General features: G+C 40.1%; 1 protein-coding gene and 1 long non-coding RNA gene across 2 annotated transcripts in view; both read left to right on the forward strand.

The window, feature by feature from the left end:
• Window positions 1-14442, forward strand: part of LOC114030407 — an 18120-nt gene extending 3678 nt beyond the window's left edge. Inside the window, exons 3-4 of the long non-coding RNA XR_003567606.1 lie at window positions 11592-11771; window positions 13794-14442. This is a non-coding gene — a long non-coding RNA (uncharacterized LOC114030407). The remainder of the gene's footprint in view (window positions 1-11591; window positions 11772-13793) is intronic.
• Window positions 1-18974, forward strand: part of LOC114030361 (poly [ADP-ribose] polymerase 14-like) — a 113668-nt gene that overhangs the window by 28981 nt on the left and 65713 nt on the right. The gene's annotated exons all lie outside the window — the stretch shown is intronic.

The following is an 18974-nucleotide window of genomic DNA, read 5'->3' on the forward strand; positions in this document are numbered from 1 at the left end:
TCATGGACCTAGACCAAACTGTGTTTTAAAAAGGCATTTGCAGTGGAAATATGTTTTATATAATTTCACATGTATAATCTATATGAGATTGCTTGCCATCTTAGGGAGGAGGGTGGGAAGAGAGGATATAGGGAGGGAGGACAATTTGGAACTCAAAAATCTTATAAAAAATGAATGTTGAGAATTGTCTTTGTATGTAATTGGAAAAATAAAATACCATTCATATTAAAAATAAAATAAAATAAAAAGGCTTTTGCAGATTAGGACAGTGTTCAACATTTGTTCTTGAGCTTTTTGAGCACAGTGATTATATGTCTCTGTGTGTGTGTGTGTGTATGTGTATGTGTGTGTATGTGTCTGTGTCTGTGTGCCTGTGTGTGTGTTTTAAGGGGCTGGGGGGAAAGAAATAACTTTTCCCAAACTTTAGCAAATAACAGCTATTAGAAATGAGCTAAAAAACTATTCAACTTTATCATTCGACAGTTTGTGTAGTAGACACACCCTCTTACTTAGTATATTGAAAATTACAACAAGAGAGACTGTGGTATAATGCATAGATAGCTTGCTTTGGAGTTGAGAAGTCTTTGTTTCAAGCTGAGCCTCTCACAACTATTGACTGTGTAACACCAGGCAAGTCATTTAACCTTTCAGGGCTCCAAGCAACTCTCTACAGCTTTGTGTTTCCAAGCAGTTGCCCATCCATAGACCAGGAGCACCCTATACTAAAGACATTAGATGTGCAATTCAAAACAAAACAAAATTTCAAGAAAGTTACCAAATTAGGAAATATTTCTTTTCAAATCATAATGTTACAAAACTCTAGGTTTGGAAAGTTGTCTGAAAACAAGCATATATCTGGAAAACAAAATAGATAGCACTGAACTTGATGTTCATTATTTTATGTTCAAAGGAAAACTGCCTTACACAAACTCTAAAATGGTTTCCTATGGATTGCTGATTTTTAAATTCACTTCCACAAGTATTCAAATCATGCCTAAAACCATACTCATTTCCAAAGAGATTTTCCTTTTGTGATTTGTAGATTCAGAGGATACAGAACAGAAGCCTTTGGAATTTGAATGAGACAAAGATAACATTAATGGATAACCAGAACAAACACAAATAATAAAAGAAGCTTCTTCCATGGGACAAGTATTGACTCAGTGTCCCATGTCAATAGCCAAGGCTTTAATCATGGTTATGCTGGGGAAAACGGTAACTAAAGCAACAAGTGCCTTGTTTGCTTCAAAAAGTACAAAGGTGAGGTGTGGCCTTCACATTACACCATCAGCACTTGAACAATTTAAAAAGTGTCACGATGGAATCTGCTTTCTTTCTCAATCAATCAGCATTTATTAAGCACATACTATGTGCCAGGCAGTGTGCTAAGCACAATGGATACAAATACACACAGAAAAGAAACAGTCCCTGCCCTCAAGGAGCTTCCAATCTAATGGGAGAAGATAATATAAAAAGGAAGCTGAAAAGGGCATGGTGGATGGTGGAAAAGTAAGGGAAGACTCAACGTGGTGTAGCTAGGTGAGAAATGAGACACTATCAGAGCTGAGCTCCCTCCTTAAATGGATATTCAGAGTTCATTACACACACACACACACACACCCCTCCAATGTGAGAGGCAGAGGGGAGTAATGAGGTGGAGTACCAAGGCTGATGAGATCTTAAAGGAGGATGAGGTTATCTCAGTAATGAGCTTCCTGGGGCATTGTGTAGAAGTTAGAGAAATCCCCAAGTAGTGCAGCCAGGTTAAAATGAATGATTGTAGTGTCTCTTGAGTTAGTCCATCATGTCACAAATCTGGGTTAGGCACTATAGGTGAAAAAGAAGGAGTTTAGTACAGAAATGAACAGGATTCCATCACACAGCACTTTTAGCTTTCCTAAGGAAGTGTTCATGTGTGTACACATACACATACACACACACCATCTTTTTTTTTTTTTGCTACCATCAGCCTTTTCCTGATGATACATAGCTATGAATAATGGAACACGGTCATCAGCAAACAATCAAAATTTTGAGTGACTCAACAGGTGGTGGGTGTGGGTGAAACACATGGTGGGTATAAAGAAGGACATATGCATATAAAGAAGATGTGTCATATGGTCATCAATGCTATCAAACTCAAATAGAAATGGATCGCTGCAGCCACATTTTGACTTAGAAAACCACAAATTAACTATCAAAGGTATGATTTCCTTATTGCACTTTAATTGATTCTGGCTGCCCTCAGGAGTATTGCTCACCACTTACTCCAAGGCCTGCAAGATTCATACCTCTTAACTTACATTCATATGTGCCATAAAAGATATCATCCTGAAACTTTATTACCAGGAAATGAGGTGGGGCAGCATGTAGGGAAAGTAGGAAACAAACCAATGGATATCCAAGACACTGCATTGGTACCCATAGATAGTGGGAAAGACCTATAAAAAAAAAAAACCTCCACCTGTTGGAGAGATCCTTTTTGTAAAGGATTTGTGGGAGGACATGAACGAGAATTGAAAAAAATGAGATGGTCTGAATGGGTTGTGATCTACATCATAGAGAGGAGTGATCAAAAACTTAAGAGATTTAGAGCTAGAAGGAACCTCCAAGTGGCTCCAAACCCCTCATTTTACATATGAGAAAAATGGAATACAGAGGAGGTCAGTAGCTTTCTGAGGACTGTAGCTGGCAAATTGCTAAGTCAGGATTTGAACCAAGGTCTATCCAGACTCCACAACCTCTGTTCTTATCCACTACACCATCCCACATCTCCAAAATATCATCAACCCTAAAAGTATGAATGATTGCCAGACTGTAGCCAAAATACACAGTAACCCAAAGGGCACTTAATTTCAGTGGTAGGTGAAAGAAGTTCTGTTAGGTATTTTCACCTGTCATGTCCACTTCACACAAATTATCACTTCCCTTTTCCAAAGCTGATTCAAAAAAAGTTATTGATGTATTTTATTTTGTTGTGATGCAACAAATACATTGAAACAAGGCTCAAGGAGAACATTCACCATATAGCCTGCTTCTGAATCCTCAACAGAAAGGAAGACTGTATCCTTTCATTTAGACAGTTTGATACTGTCCCACATATCCAATCTATTGCCAAGGCATGTTTCTATCTTCATAACAGCTCTCATATATGTCCCTTCTCTTCACTCACACAGCCAACACCCTGGTACAGGTCTTCATCATGTCACTCCTAGATAGTTGCGGTAGCCTTCTCATCTCCCTGCCTCAATTCTCTCCCCACTTCATCCATCTTCCACTCAGCCATTAAAATGATTTTCATAAAACTCGGGGCCAAGAATGTCACCCTTCTTTCTACTTGATGAACATCAGTGACTCCCTGTTATTTCTAGAATCAAATATAAAATGCCTTGTTTGCATTTAAAGCCCTTTACAACCTGACCTTTCCCTGTCTTTCCAGTCTGCTCATAGTTTACTCACACACACTTAACAGTCCAGCTACACTGGCTTTCTTGCTGTTCCTCACACACTGTACTCCATTTCCCAATTCTGGGTCTTTGCACTAACTATCCCCCGTGCCTCAAATGCTCTCATTCTTTACCTCTGCCAACTGGCTTCTTGAGCCTCCTTCCAGACTCAGCTAAATCCCACATTCTGCAGGAGGTACTCCTTACTGCTATTGTCTCCTCTCTGAGACTACCTTCCATTTATTCAATATATATCTTGTACATTGCTGTTAGTATGCTGTCTTTCCTATTATAATGTGATAAAGATAGGGACCGTGTTTCTGCCTCTCTTTCTATTCCTACACTTAGCACAGTGCCTGTCACATAATAAGTGCTTAATAAATGCTTGTCGCTTGACAGGCTGGTTGACCTTTGGGGTTGACTAGAGATTTCTTGCCTCTCTATGTTGACTTTACTTACATGGTTGTAGTCATTGTCTATACAAAAGTTTTTGGCTATGCTTTTAGTAAAGTTACTTTTAGACAGGTTATAAAGAGACATTAGCTTGATGAGGAAAATTATGAATTCAACTTAACAAACATTTATTAGGCAAGTGTTTTGTGTAAATTCTTATACTAGAGTGGGAGAATGTAATGATTAAACAAGGCAAAGAACCAACCTTTAAGGAGTTTAGTAAGGAGGTGTTGTTATATCTATCTATCTATCTATCTATCTATCTACACATATATATGAACAATTTAAAATGAAAGATTAAATGTGGTGAAAACAAAGAAAAAATTCCAGCAAAATGAAATCAGATATTTGGGTCCAGGCATCATCATAATTGGTATAATAATACACATTTCACAATCTTAATTTTGTAAAAAAAAAAAACTTTTTTCTTTTTTTTTTTCACAGTTCTAGCATGGGGAAAAGGAGCTTATTTTGCTGTCAGTGCCCTATATTTGGCTAACAGCGCATGCTCCAAACCAGACCTAAATTGGAAGGAGTATATCTGTTATATGCCAGTACTTACTGTTGATTACATTCTTGGAAATCCATCATTCATGGTACCTCCACCAAAGGGAAATCGAGATGCTAATGTTCTGTATGACAGTGTCACTGATAATGAGGAAAATTCAAGCTTATTTTTCATATTTTATGATCATCAGTCTTATCCAGAGTCCCTCATTACTTTCAGGTAATAACATTTTGATTTCACATCCAAGAGATATTATGTAGACATTTATTTGAAACATGTTTTAACATTCAGTGCATTTTTTTTAGGTCACAATGTTTATTCTTGTGACTGAAATGAGTACTTTTTGCACCAGTGTGATTTTTAATATATGCTTCTTGTGGTCATTCCCCAATTAATAAATGATCAAAAGATATGAACTGGCAGTTTTCAAATGAAGATCAAAGCTATAAATATGTGAAAAAATGCTTAAAATCACTGCTTTTTATTATAAACTTAGATACAAAAGAAGAAAAGATAAAGCACTGCTATGTGCACAACAGAACATAAGAGAGGATTCAAAATATACAGCAATAAATTTCCATTTCAAGAAAGCCTATATGATAAATATTATGTATTGTGTTCAAAGCTGTCTGTCTTTTCTTTGCTTCCTTGTAAGTTTTCTTTTGTTCTCTGCAATGTGCTTTTTACTTTGTTCCCCGCCCCCATCTCCCCTGAGAAGGCTACAATTAAGCATGGATAAATATCTATATCTATCTATCTATCCATCTATCTATCTATCTATCTATCTATCTGTCCATCTATATCACTTTTGATTTGAGAAATGCAAATTAAAACAACTCTAAGGTTCCACCTTACACCTATCAAGCTGGCTAATGTGACAGAAAAGGAAAATATAAATGTTCAATGAGATGTGGGAAAACCAGGACACTAATACATTCAGTGAAGCTGTGAACTGATCCAACCATTCTAGAGAGCAATTTGGAACTATGCTTAAAGGGCAACCAAACTGTGCATACCCTTTGATCCAACAATACCACTACTATGTTCATATCCCAAAGAGAGATTTTTAAAAGGGAAAAGTACCTATTTGTACAAAAATAGTTGTAGCAGCTCTTTATGTAGTGGCAAAGAATTGGAAATTGAAAGGATGCCCAGCAATTGGGGAATAGCTAAATGAGTTATGACATAAGAATGTGATGGGATACTGTGTTGTAAGAAATGATGAAGTGGATGATTTCAGAAAAAAACCTGGGAAGACTTGTATGAACTGATGCAATATGAAATGAGCAGAATCAGCAGAACAATTTATATAACAACATTATTATAAAGATTATCAAATTTTTTTTTGATGAGGCAATTGGGGTTAAGTGATTTGCCCAGAGTCATACCGCTGGTGAGTATTATATGTCTGAGGTTGGATTTGAACTCAGGTCCTCTTGTCTCCAGGGCTGGTGCTCTAACCACTTCACCACTTAGCTGCCCCAAGATAATCAATTTTGAAAGACTTCATAAACCCTGACTAACTTAATAACCAATCACAATTCCAAAGGACTCATGATGAAACATGCTATCTACTTCCAGACAGAGAGCTAATGGACTAAGATTGCATATTAAAGTATATTTTCTTCTCTTTCTTCCTTTGACCTCACTGATGCAGGAATTTATCTTGTATGAATAGGCATATTTGTTTTGCTTGTCTTCTCAGTGAGTAGAGAAGCAGAGAGAAGATAATTCATAACTGAAAATAAAATTGAATTTTCAAAAATAGAGAAAATGGGATTCCATTGATAGTCCTTAAGGATTATGCCCACATTTCTAGACTACCCTGGGAGGGAGCAGCAGTGATTTGTCTCTGAAATTGTCCCCACTGGCTTGGAATCGTAAAGACCTACCTGACCTGCATCAAGCACACCCGCCCTTACATCCTAGAAGATAGAGTTAGATGGAATGTTAAAGATAATCTATTCTAGACTCCTTACAAGAAAAGGGAACTCTTCTGGGCAACAGAAATCCCTTTGTCAATGTTTGTTTTTATAAGGAAAGGTGTCCTTGGTACTTGTTATTGGGATAGGGATTATACTCATGATTTCTTTAATATAAGTAACTCCAAAAGGAGAAAACTCCCTCCACTGATGCAGGTTGGTACCTTCTCAACAATTTATAGTCCTAAAGAGTTACCTAGAGCACAGTCAGTTTGTTGCAAAGATGAGACTTGAAACCAGGTTTTCCTGGTTCTGAGCAGACTAAAAATCTTCTGTGGGATTTTTTTTTTAATGTACTATATAATTCTTGAAAAATTCCAAATTTTTTGTATTTTGACTTGACATTTTCTTGATATTTTGAGGGATATATGGGCATTTATCAGCATCAGGAAACTAATACAATGTAAGAAGGACATTAATATTTCAGGAAATGGTACAATTGCTTTTATATATAGATGCATCCATATATATGTATATTCACCACAAAAAAAGGAAAACTTCAACTAAAATGAAGATCAGAGAAATATAGATTCAGAGCTGAATAGGACTCAAAAGGAACCCAAATTGCTCATTTTACAGATAAGGAAACTGAGAGTTGCCCAGGGTAACAATGACCTGGCAATGGCAGACCCAGGATATAGTGTCTTTCCACTGTAACATGACGCCTCTTAGTACATAGCCCAATAGTTGGTATTCTTGGGCTTATTGACCACTAAGCTACTGTTTTGGTTTTGAGTCTTACTTACCTAAACTCTTCCATTGATCAAGATTTCTATTTTTAGAGAGCACCAAATGCTACTTAATATTGAAACACCCCTTCTGGGATCATTCCCCTAACATTCATTCACATTTTCAGATTGGGTTCTCAAGAAAGTGAATCTGACTAGTACCATCAGTCTTACTTTTCTAGGAGTAACTCTTAGGGCCTAGATTTTTGTAATGGTCACTCACACACTCCCACTGGTATGCTTTACATTGATAATCAGCTAGTCTTAATTAGCTTTCTATTAAAAGCTTTTCTCCACCTGCTGTAGTCCTTGAATTCAAGTCTACCACCATCATGCTCCCAGGAAAAGTTCATCACCAGGAAGTTCATCATCCTGAGAAGATGAGAGGGTCAGCTTCTGTCCTCAATCTCTTCCTTTCCCTCCTGGCAGAATCAAACTGTCCTTTGGAGAAGGGTGGAGGGAGGAAACTATAGAGATATCTCTTCAAGGCTCCACATGAGCCACATCTGGATGAATCCATTTGGACCTGATGGGGTGATGGGACCTGGACCCCAAAAAAAGACCATGTCTTTGAAAGCAACCCAGTCCCTGAATTTTCCCACACACTTCAGCAGCTCCAGTCACTGGCATCTTGCCCAAGGCATCTGGCCCAGCCCAGCCCACCTAGAGACTCAACTGTCCTTTCACAGTAGCTCTCAGTCCACCCCAAACCACTTAATACACCTTTTATAGACTTAAGTCCTTTCACTGTTGTACCTCCCCCCCGGCTATTTACCACTCCTTAGTCTCACCCAGATCTTTTCACTTTTCCTTTTTTTTTTTTTTTGTATGTAAGTATCAATCTCACCCACATCAAGGCCGAGGCTTGAGTGATTGAATTCTTTCCAGGCAGACTCGCCTGTACCCTGACATTTGAGGGTTCTCAGCAACCCCAAACCACATCATATTTGGTGGCCCTGTTACAGGGAACTACCTAACCCCCTCAAGCCCTTCTCTAATCAAGACTAGAAGGTACATAAGCCTCCTTTCTCTCTGTTCTTTTCTTGGTCTGCAGTTGGGGTCACTTTCCAAGTACCTATGAAGGTTTGGCGTTGCTTTTTGAGCCTAATGCTCTCAGGCTCCAGTTGGGTCAGATGGTTATGAGGCTGTCTCAGACACAGGCACACCTTCTGCCACATGGGGACACCCTATCTGGAAACTTATGCCCAATTCTCTTTATTCTCTAGGATGGTAGGAAATTGGGAAAACTGTAGGTGCTTTTTGGTTTCCTGAGCCTTACAGGCAAAAATTGGGCCAATCTTTTTCAATTCCCAAAACTTTGCCCTGGGGTTATCTTTTAAAGAATGGGAAAAGTTCATTTTCTCTTGAGACCTCAAAAAGAAATGGCTTGTGTTCTTTTGCAACATAGCTTGGCCTCAGTACCACCTGAAGGACCAAGAAACATGGACTGTTTTGGGGTCTTTGCAATACAATACTCTCTTACAGCTAGATTTATATTAATGCTGAGAAAGGAGACAGATGGAACTACTGTACTTTATAGCTTTCATAACTCTCCCACAAGATCCCACTCTGGAAAAATTGTATGATGCTCATAGCTAGATTCACCCCACAGAAGGAGAATGGGAACCAACTTGATATCTTAGACAATCCTCTTCTTGTGGCCCCCAGGGCTTTGGCCCCTAGGTCATCTATGCCACCCTCTTCCCCTCCACTGCCCTCTCCTGCTGCTCCCATCCTTTCTCCACCCTCTCCTGCTGGCACTCTTGCTGTTTCCCCTCACCTCCCTCCCCTTCCTCCAGTGCCAGCTAACTCCTACCAGGAACTTCATAGCTCCTGGCATGAGGATCCTTCCCTTTACCCGCTGGATCCTCTGGCCTTGCAACCAAATCCAGTGGAATCCAGCTCCCCAAGAGCCCACACCCCCCACCTCCTCCCTCACCAGGAGTGAGACCTCTTATCTCTCTTCCTCCCAACCCCCAATTCCACTATACCTTCAGGGCTTTTTCCTCTAAGGGAAGTAGCTGCCTTGCCCAGTGGGACAATTAGAATGCCCATGTCAATTCTCAATGTCTGACCTCACTCAGGTTAAAGAGAAACTGGGTCAGCACTCTGAAGATCCCACCAAGTTTACTGAGGGCTTTAGGGATGTCTCCCTTCAATCTGAGCTTTCCTGGGGAGAACTCCATCTCCTCTTCTCCACCTATTGTACCATTGAGGAGAAGAGGAGAATCTTGGAATAGGCCCAGAAGTTTGAGGATCATGTGGCTAGCATTGTCCTCCCTGGATATCCTCCAGGGGTGGCTGCTATTCCCACTAATGACCCCAGATGGGATTATCAAAACAATAAGTAGAAAGAGAAACCATATGGTGATTTTCCTCCTAGAAGGCTTAAAAAGTGGATTTCAGAAGCAAATTACTTACAAAATTAAGGAAATCACTCAAGGAGCAAAGATGAAAACCCTGCCCTTTTCCAGGGCTGGCTGGAAGGAGCTATCAGGAAGTACACCAGTTTAGACCCCACCTTTACAGAGGGGGCAGCCATTCTTGGCATGTACTTCATTAGTCAGTCTACCCAGGTGTTCAGAGGAAACTAGAAATTAGCAATGGAACCCCAAACACCTTAGGCCCAATTAATGGAGATGGTCTTTGGAATCTTTAACAATAGAAACCTAGCTGCAGCAGAGGAGAAAGAATGCAGAGCTAGGACTAAGAAAAGAGAACAGGCTCAACTCTTGGCCGCTGTAATGGCCTGGGAAAAAAACTCAATGACACTCCTAGAGACTGGGGCAATGGGGAAACTTGCTTTTGATGCAAGAAAGAGGGCCACTGTTACAGTGAGTGCCCCTCCAGGGTGTCTCTCCTCCCCCCCCCCCCAGGAAACCCCAAAGACTGGAAACTCTGAGACCATGCCCAAAATGTAACCAGGGGGGACATTGGGGGAAGGAGTGTCCCCAAGGTAGGAAAGGTGGTGGAGCTGCCTTTCAGTACCCTGTCCTCCAGTATTCTCAAGACTCAGAATGATGGGGAAAGCCTGGGGCTCAGCCATGTTCCCACCTTCTCCATCTCTCTGGCTGAACCCTGGGCAAAGATTGAGGTCGAAGGTAAGAGTAACCACTTCCTCATAAATACGGGAGCTACGTTCTCTGTTTTAACCCAACACTCTGTCCTTACCTGCCCCTCTCACTGGGTCATGGGCATTGAAGGGAAACTTAAGGGCTGTTGAGAGACATACACTCTCCACTGCCTGTTTGAGCATCTGTTGCTTAACCACTCCTTATTTATCCTCTCCTCTTGTCCTGCCCCTTTGTTGGGAAAGGACCTGAAGGTGAAAATGGGCAGACAATTTTCTCTAGTTAACCCTCCCATCTCCCTTTTGCCTCTGCTTACCAGACCTTCCGCATTCCCCCAGAAGTGTTTGGGCCAGTTGTTCCTGTGCCCAGGAATTCCTGGGCAATCTACTTATGTCACCACAGCCATCATTCGCCTCTGAGACCCTAATGTGTTCCCCCATCATCACCAACATCCAATTAATCCCAAGGCTTAGAAGGGACTGCAACTACTGATTGAAAAATTCCTTAAATATGAAATTCTTATCCCTTGCCAGTCCCCAGGCAATACCCCTATCCTTCCTGTGAAAAAGCCTAATGGTGAGTATCGCATGGTTCGAGATCTCAGGGCTGTTAATGAAGCTGTTATTCCTATCCATCCCATAGTCCCTAACCCACATACTATACAAACTCAGATCCCTGGGGGTACCCAATGGTTTTCTACCTTGGATCTCAAAGGTGCCTTTTTTCTGTATACCTCTTCATACAGACTCACAATTTATTTTTGCCTTTGAATGGACACCACCTTGGGGAATGAAATCCATGCCGACTAACATGGACAGTTTTGCCCCAAGATTTTCAGGATAGCTCCCACCTATTTGGCCAGGCCTTGGGAAAAGATTTAAGGGATCTGGAACTATCAGATAGTAGCTTAAATCAGTACAGGGACCATATTCTCATTTGTAGTCCCACTTGGGAGGCTTCTTTGGCTGCAGTCACAGGAGTCCTTAATTTTTTTTTAAGTTTAAACTGTTTCCCTTTTATTAAGGTCCAAGTAAATATTATACAGACTGGGACTCAATAAAGAAAAACATGTTCAAATAATATTTTATCATCAGCATCTCCAGGCAAATGTGTATAATCTAGTAGCATTACCAATAAATCCTTGGGAAGCCCATCCACAAGAGTTTATGCTTTGTCCAGGCAGTAGAGATTCCCAATTCATCTAAAGTTGGTCTAAGTTCCTGGATAATATTTGAGTAGATTTCCTTATGAGGTCCTACTTTGTCCTTTACAACCTCTAGAATAAGAACTGCACTAGCAAAATTATCTAACCATCTGCATGCCCTCAAAGCAGCATCAATGATTCAGGATTCTGGAACAGGTCATAGCCAACCAATGTATTCATTCCTTTTCATAATTCCCAGGCATCAAGATCTGCTTTGCTGAAGTATGTTGCCCAGCAAGCATCAAACTCTTCATTTGTCTCATGGGACCCATGGGAATAGCAGCAAACTGACTGGATAGTGATGGCAGCACTAGAGGAAGAGGATGACGAGGAGGAGGGGGCTGCAGTCCCTAGCTTCGGTAGCAGGACCTATACCGAGGTGAAGTAGTGGTAGAAAGCAGGGGCCAGCATGGCGACAGTGGGAGAAGGAGACAGACTGACCAAGGCTGCTTAGGACAGAGGCTGAGGAACGAGAGCCAGGAGCTCTTAATTTCTTCGGCACTTGAGGCTATGGGGTCTCTCTGAATAAAGTCCAAATAGCAAGTCAAACTGTAAAGTATCTGGGTCATGAACTAATGACCACCTCTCACTCCTTAGCTTCAGAGAGAAAAAGGGCAATCCTGTCTATCTCTGTTCCAGCCTCTAAAAGGCAACTCTGAATTTTTCTAGGCATGGCTAGATTTTGTAGACTCTGGATCCCTAATTTTGGTCTTATTGCTAATCCCCTTCTTTACTCAAGGCCCTGACTCACTCCCTCTAGAGAGGGGCCCTGACTAAGCTAAGGCCTTTGAGACTCTGAAAACTAAATTGACCACCACTCCAGCATTAACTCTACCCAATCTAGACAAACCTTTCACTCTGTGTTGATGAAAGGAGACGACAGGTTTTGGGAGTCCCTTAAAACCTGACCCCAGGCTGGTTGCCTATTTCTCAAAACAATTAGACTCTGTGGCTGCTGGATGGCTTTCATGTCTCCGGGCAGTAGCTGCTATGGCCATTCTAATTAAGGAAGCCTCAAAATTTACACTTGGCCTCTGCAAATGGGAGGATAATTCCCTAGTTAAACTGGGAAACTCATTAGGCTGAGGAGTGGGGATGGGGATGGGAGTCCAAGATTGTTGGGTTTGCCACTCTCACCCACAGGGCAACTCTCTTCTCCCACCATGTGCCATCTTTACAAAAGCCCCCCTCCCTAACATGACTTCCTAAGAGATTTTTGCCACCCTATTTATGCTGGCCGCTCCTTTATGGGTTATTCTATCCTGACATCTTGCTTCTCCACAAGTGAATGTTTCCTTGCTTGTGAGACAAGCTCCAGGGCCACTGGACAGGTTAATACCCCTATTGAGGGAGGACTTGTAAAGGTTTCTGTTGATCTTTTTTTATCTATACTACCTGTGCAGATACCACTAGTGATAAGTGTCTCTGGAACTTCACCTCAGCCAGCTGTTCCAATTGTGCTGAAGGAACACTTCCCACTTGCACCTATGACTATATTCCTCCCCCTACTCTCCTTTTAGCTTTACTTCTAAGTTAGGTCACAATGCCACAGCACCTTCTAGTTATAGCACTATTATTGATCTCTTAAAGACACCACTATCCCCAGGAAGCTTAATGTGTAACCATTCTGATGCTTGGTTGGGGCATCTATACCCAGATCCTCTTATGAACTGGCCCCATCTGTGCCCCCAAAGGCTACACCTTCCTTTGTGGGATTGGTGGACTAAGTGGCAAAGATTCTGGGGAAGAGGTGAAACCACATGGCAAGACCCCAGAACAACCATCCTGGCCACCCATTGCTTAACACTGAGGTTTTGGGGTATGTACCCTTAGATTTTTAGCACCCCCTTTTCCATTTTCAATGCCACAAAGCCCAAGGCTTCCACCTTGAAAAGGGCAAAGCATGGATTCTGGGGAAATGTTCTCTAGTTCCTTAAGAAAGAAGCAGAGTATCTCATGCCCTGGTATGGTCCCCTACAACATGAACTTATTCTCTCTAACCTTAAAGAGAACATTCACCAATTGCAAGTGAGACAGCTTATAGTCTCTGGGAAATACAGCAATCTTTGGATTCCCTAGCAAAAGTGGTCCTAGATAACAGAATAACCCTAGACTACCTGCTTGCCTCTAGCTGGGGTGTATGCACCCTAGCAAACACTCCTTGTTGTATGTACATCAACAACTCTGGGCAGATAGAGATCCATACTGAATGTATTTTAGAAAAGACTAGTTGGATGCAAGAAATCCATGATAACCTCAGTGTCCCAAAATCACCTTCTTCATGGAGATCCTGGCTCCTTTCACTACTAGCCCCTATACTTATACCCCTCCTGATTATATTCATTTTATTCCTGTTTGGTCCTTGTTTGCTTAACCTCTTTGCCATATTTGTCTCCTCCAGGCTCCAGACCATCAACTTCTAACTGACTGCTCAGGCTGCATTCCCACCTCCAACCCAGTCAAAGATTTTTAGCCCACTGGACCTGGCATCAGTCAGGTTCCAAAGTCTGATGCCTTGAACATGATCCAGTGAGGGAGGGACAGCTCTATGGCCCTTATCAGCAGGAAGCAATTTCAGAAGCTGAGGCTTTTGCCCCTTACCCCAAAAGATTCTGGGTCCCATTTGTTTGAAAGGGGAATGATGGGGTGATGAGACCTGGACCTAAAAAAAGACCATGTCTTTGAAAGCAACTTAGTTGCTGAATTTTCCCACAGATTTCAGCATCTGAGATCACTGGCCTCATCCTTGAGGCATCTGACCCAGCCCAGCCCAGACCAGACCATCTAAATACTCAACAGTCCTTTCACAGTATCTCTTGGCCCACCAGGAACCACTCAATACTCCTTTCACAGTCCTTTGGACCCACCCCAGACCTCTTAAGTTTTTTCACTCATACCTCACCCTCCCCAGGCTATTTACTACTCCTTAATCCCATCCAGATCTTTTTACTGTTCTTTTTTTTTAATATATAAATATCAATCTCACCCCTATCAAGGCATAGATTCAATATGAATCTCACCTGAACTATTGATTTTACAATAAATCTTGCTACTTTGACCAAAAGAAGGCTTGAGTGCTTGAATTCTTTCCAGGCAGACTCATCCTGTACCCTGACATTTTGAGGTTCTCAGCAACCCCAAACCACATCAGACACATGTAACAAAATACCCAGCACCAGAAAAACTCTTACACTATAACAGAGGATACAGTGAAAACATCACTGGTACTGGAGTCAGATGTCCTAGGTGAAAATTCTACCACAAGCAAGTCACTTAATCTCTATGGAACACAGTTTCCTCACCAATAAAAGGGGTGATTTGAGGTCTCTTGTACTTCTAGACCTGTGATCCCATAAGTATAACATTTCTGGGCTTATAAAGCTTCAAGAAAACATACTTCAATTTGTTTCCCTGTACCCAGGGCACATTGTAGGGGCACATAGATTGGATCTATGTTTCCATTGATGTAGGCATTCCTGACTCAAGGAATTCCCTTGACCAACTCACAATAGTACTTTCTCTGTACCTCAGTGTTGAAGAGTTGATAGAGTCCAAAATGACTTGCCCAAGTTTATGTAAGAAACAGGACTTGAGCCCACATCTCCTTGGTTTCAAAGCAGACTCTTTATCCACTATGTCAAAGCTATCTCTCCTTGTACATAGTAGGCACTTAATAAATGCTTACTGAATGAATGAGTGAGAAATCAATCCATAATAATTGAATGTGTATATTGACACTCTATAGGAAAGTGATAGATAACATGATCTAATTACTAGGTTCTGGCAGAACCAGCTTTAGATTTGAAGTTAGAAGGTCCGAGTTTGAGTCTTAGTTTAGCCACTTTCTAGCTATGAGATCCTGAACTGTTGTTGTTCATCCTTCCTTCTCAAAGAGGACCAATGACATCATAAGGATGATGTCTTGGCTTGCCAGTGAATTGGATTTAAGGGAAGCAGGGCAGCCCAAAGTCCTCAGCCTTTTTCCTCAAGAGTCATCAAAGTTCAGTGACAAGACAAATGTCAAGATGACTGGTGATGGCCCTGGATGCAGTGAGAGACCTTGACCTTCCTTAATTAAGGCCTTTCCCAGGTCTCAGTTTGTCTGAAGCAACACCTATTCAATGACAAAGGGGTAGGTAAAAATTAAGACAAAAGATGGCCTAATTTACCATCACAAAAATATCTATCTGTGAGGGGAAGACCTTCAAAGTTTCTGGCCAGAACAAAAAACAATTGCTATTCACACTCATTCTAAGCTACCAAAACATAAACAATGAGCCACAGTGGCTTGGGCTGGGGTCTATTACCTGGACCTTCAGTGAAGCCAGAATGCTTTGGGTTTAAAGCCTTAGGCAACTAGCTCCATTTGAAACACAATGGGCTTTTTAAAATCCTGTTTTTTCAGAACTATATTTCAAAAAATCATAAGTGAAAACTGTGTAGGAGTAAAGCTTAATTATCCCAACTTTTAAAAAACCATGAAAATATAAATATATAAATTAGATTTGAAAATTTTTTAAAAACCTAGCTCCCAAACCCCAAAATATCTTAGTCTTAGGACTTGATTCAATCTTCACAATATTATCCACAAACAAGTATATCTAGAGAAACTAATCACTAATGTTTTGCAAATAAGTGGGCACACTTAACACACCATGGTACAGTGTAAACATAACTTTTACATGCACTAAGAAACCAAAATATTGGTGTGACTTGCTTTATTGATAGTTACTTTATTGAAATGGCCTGCAACTGAACCCACAATATCACCAAAGTATGTGTGTATAGTTATAGTATACTAAAAAGAGTAAGTCACTTACCATATCTGAGCCTTGATTTCCTCATTTGTACTACCAACCTTATATGATTATTGTGAAACTCAAATGAAGTAATATTTGGAAAGGGCTTGGTAAATCTTAAATATGTATATTATGTTATTTTAGTTTTTGTTCTGGATCTGTTTCATCAGTATAGAAAAACACCACCCCACCCTCTTTACCACTTTAAAGAGTTGCCTAGGCACCAAGAATAATGTGTTACTGTTCAGTCATGTCTGACTCTCCGTGACTCTATTCAAGGTTTTCTTGACCAAAGTACTGGAGTGGTTTGCCATTTCCTTCTCCAGCTCATTTTACAGATGAGGAAACTCAGGGAAACAGGGTTAAGTGACTTGCCCAGAATCATATAACTATTAAGTGTCTGAGACCAGATTTGAATTCAGGTCTTACTGACTCCAGGCCTGGCACTCTATCCACTGTGCCACCTCACTGCCCTTAAGAATAATGGCTTGCATGTATACAGAACTTTAGGTTTGTAAAGCCCTTTATATATATTATCTCATTTGAACTTTACAACAACCCTGGTGATTAGGTGCTGCTATTATCTCCATTTAACAGATGAGGAAGCTGAGGCAGATAGAAGTTGTGACTTGCCTAGGGTCACATAGCCAATATATATGAGTGTTGGGATTTGAACCTAGGTCTTCCTAACTCTGAGGATAGCTCTCCATCCACTATTCCATGCTGCCTCTCACTATTATTTCTACAAAATAAGGATTAGACTTGGTCCCTGCTCTCAAGTAGCTTACAATCTAGCTATGGAGACAAGATAACATACTTAAAACAATTAGTAGACAATATAAAGTGGTCTCTAATTTTGATAAACTATATAGCATCAATCATCCCCTAGTAATATAAATTTTGCCTCTGAGCCAGAAAGACTTGAGTTCAAGTACCACCTGGCATATATCTTGGCTATGTGACCCTAAGCAAATAGCTAAGACTTTTAAGTTGCAGAGAAGGTTCTGACTTGAATTGGTAGAATTTCTTCATCTGGGAGATCTATATCAATAAAATCACAAGCCCAGGCCATATCTTCCTATGTGGTACTAACCGAAAGCCACAATGCCTCTGCTACCTCTTGAATATTTTGGGGGGCTTCTTAGTAACTTCTTTCCAAAACCTCCATTTTGTGGAAGTGTCACCAAGTATCCAACCTTCATTCTTCTGAGTCTTCCTCCCCCGCTCATTTTAGTTCCCCTTCTTGAGGGCAAGGACCATCTTTTTTTTTTGCTTATTTTTTTTTTTTTATCATTAGGACTGTATCTATTACATAGTAAGCATTTAATAAATGCTTTTTGACTTACTATGGAAATTAATTGAAATGAGACAACAGCAAGGGCTAGAGTAGTTAGATAAAGCTACCTGAGGCCTGGCAGCTTCTCAGCATTATGCTAAATGCTGGGAGTTACCAAAGAAATTTAAAAACAGAGCCTTGATGGGGAGCTAGGATCAACGCAAATGAAGCCACTAGGGGACAATATAAGGCTGTTATTTTAAAGTAACACATTGTATAACGTATAACATTGAGTCATATATAATGTGAAGAGCTGTAGGAATTCAGAAAAAAAATATGAGTATAATGGAATATTCCTGTGCTATAAGAAATTATGAAACTGACATTTATAGAAAAACTGGGAAGATTTCTCTGAACTGACTCAGAATTAAATGAGCAGAACCAGAAAAACAATTTATACAATGAAACATTATAAGAAAAACATTTTGAAAGACTTTGGAACTCCGATAAGTATAATGACAAATCATGATTCCGGAAGACAGAACATGGAACACAGTACTAAAATTACTGCCAGAGAAGTGATGGACTTAAAACAAAGAATGAGAAATACATTTTTGAGAAGCCAATATGAGATTTTCTTTTGTTTGACTACACTTATTTGTTGCAAGAATTTTAGTTTTTTATCAGTTGCTCAAGGGTAGGCGAAGCTAATATAATAAAAATGACAATTCTACCTAAGCTAATTTACTTATTCAGTGCCATACCAATCAAACTACCAAAAAATTATTTTATAGGGCTAGAAAAAATAATAACAAAATTCATCTGGAAGAACAAAAGGTCCAGAATATCCATTAATTAATGAAGAAATACTAAGGAAGGTGGCCTAGCCATATCAGATCTTGAATTGTATTATAAAGCAGCAATCATCAAAACTACTTGATACTGGCTAAGAAATAGAGTGGTGGATCAGTGGAATAGGTTAGGTGCACAAAACACAGTAGTCAATGACTATAGTAATCTAATGTTTGAAAAACCCAAAGACCCATGCTTTTGGGATAAGAACTCACTATTTGGGAAAAAAATTGCTGAGAATACTGGAAAAGAGTATGGCAGAAACTAGGCATAGACCAAAATCTTATACCTTATACCAAAATTAAGTCAAAATGGGTGCACAATGTAGATGTAAAGGCTGATACTATAAGCAAACTGAGAGAGCAAGGAATAGTTTATATGTCAGATTTATGGAGAACACAAGAATTTATGACCGAACAGGAGATAGAGAACATTATAAAATACAAAATAGATAATTTTGAATACATTAAATTGAAAAGTTTTGGCACAAATACAGCCAATGCAACCAAGATCAGGAGGGAAGCAGAAAACTGAGAATTTTTGCAACCAGTGTCTCTGATAAGGGCCTCATTTCTAAAATATATAGAGAACTAAATCAAATTTATAAGAATACAAGTCATTCCTTAATTGATAAATGGTCAAAGGATATGAATAA

This window comes from Vombatus ursinus, unplaced genomic scaffold (genome assembly GCF_900497805.2).
Source record: "Vombatus ursinus unplaced genomic scaffold, bare-nosed wombat genome assembly UNPS02014959.1, whole genome shotgun sequence".
Classification (NCBI taxonomy): Eukaryota; Metazoa; Chordata; class Mammalia; order Diprotodontia; family Vombatidae; genus Vombatus; species Vombatus ursinus.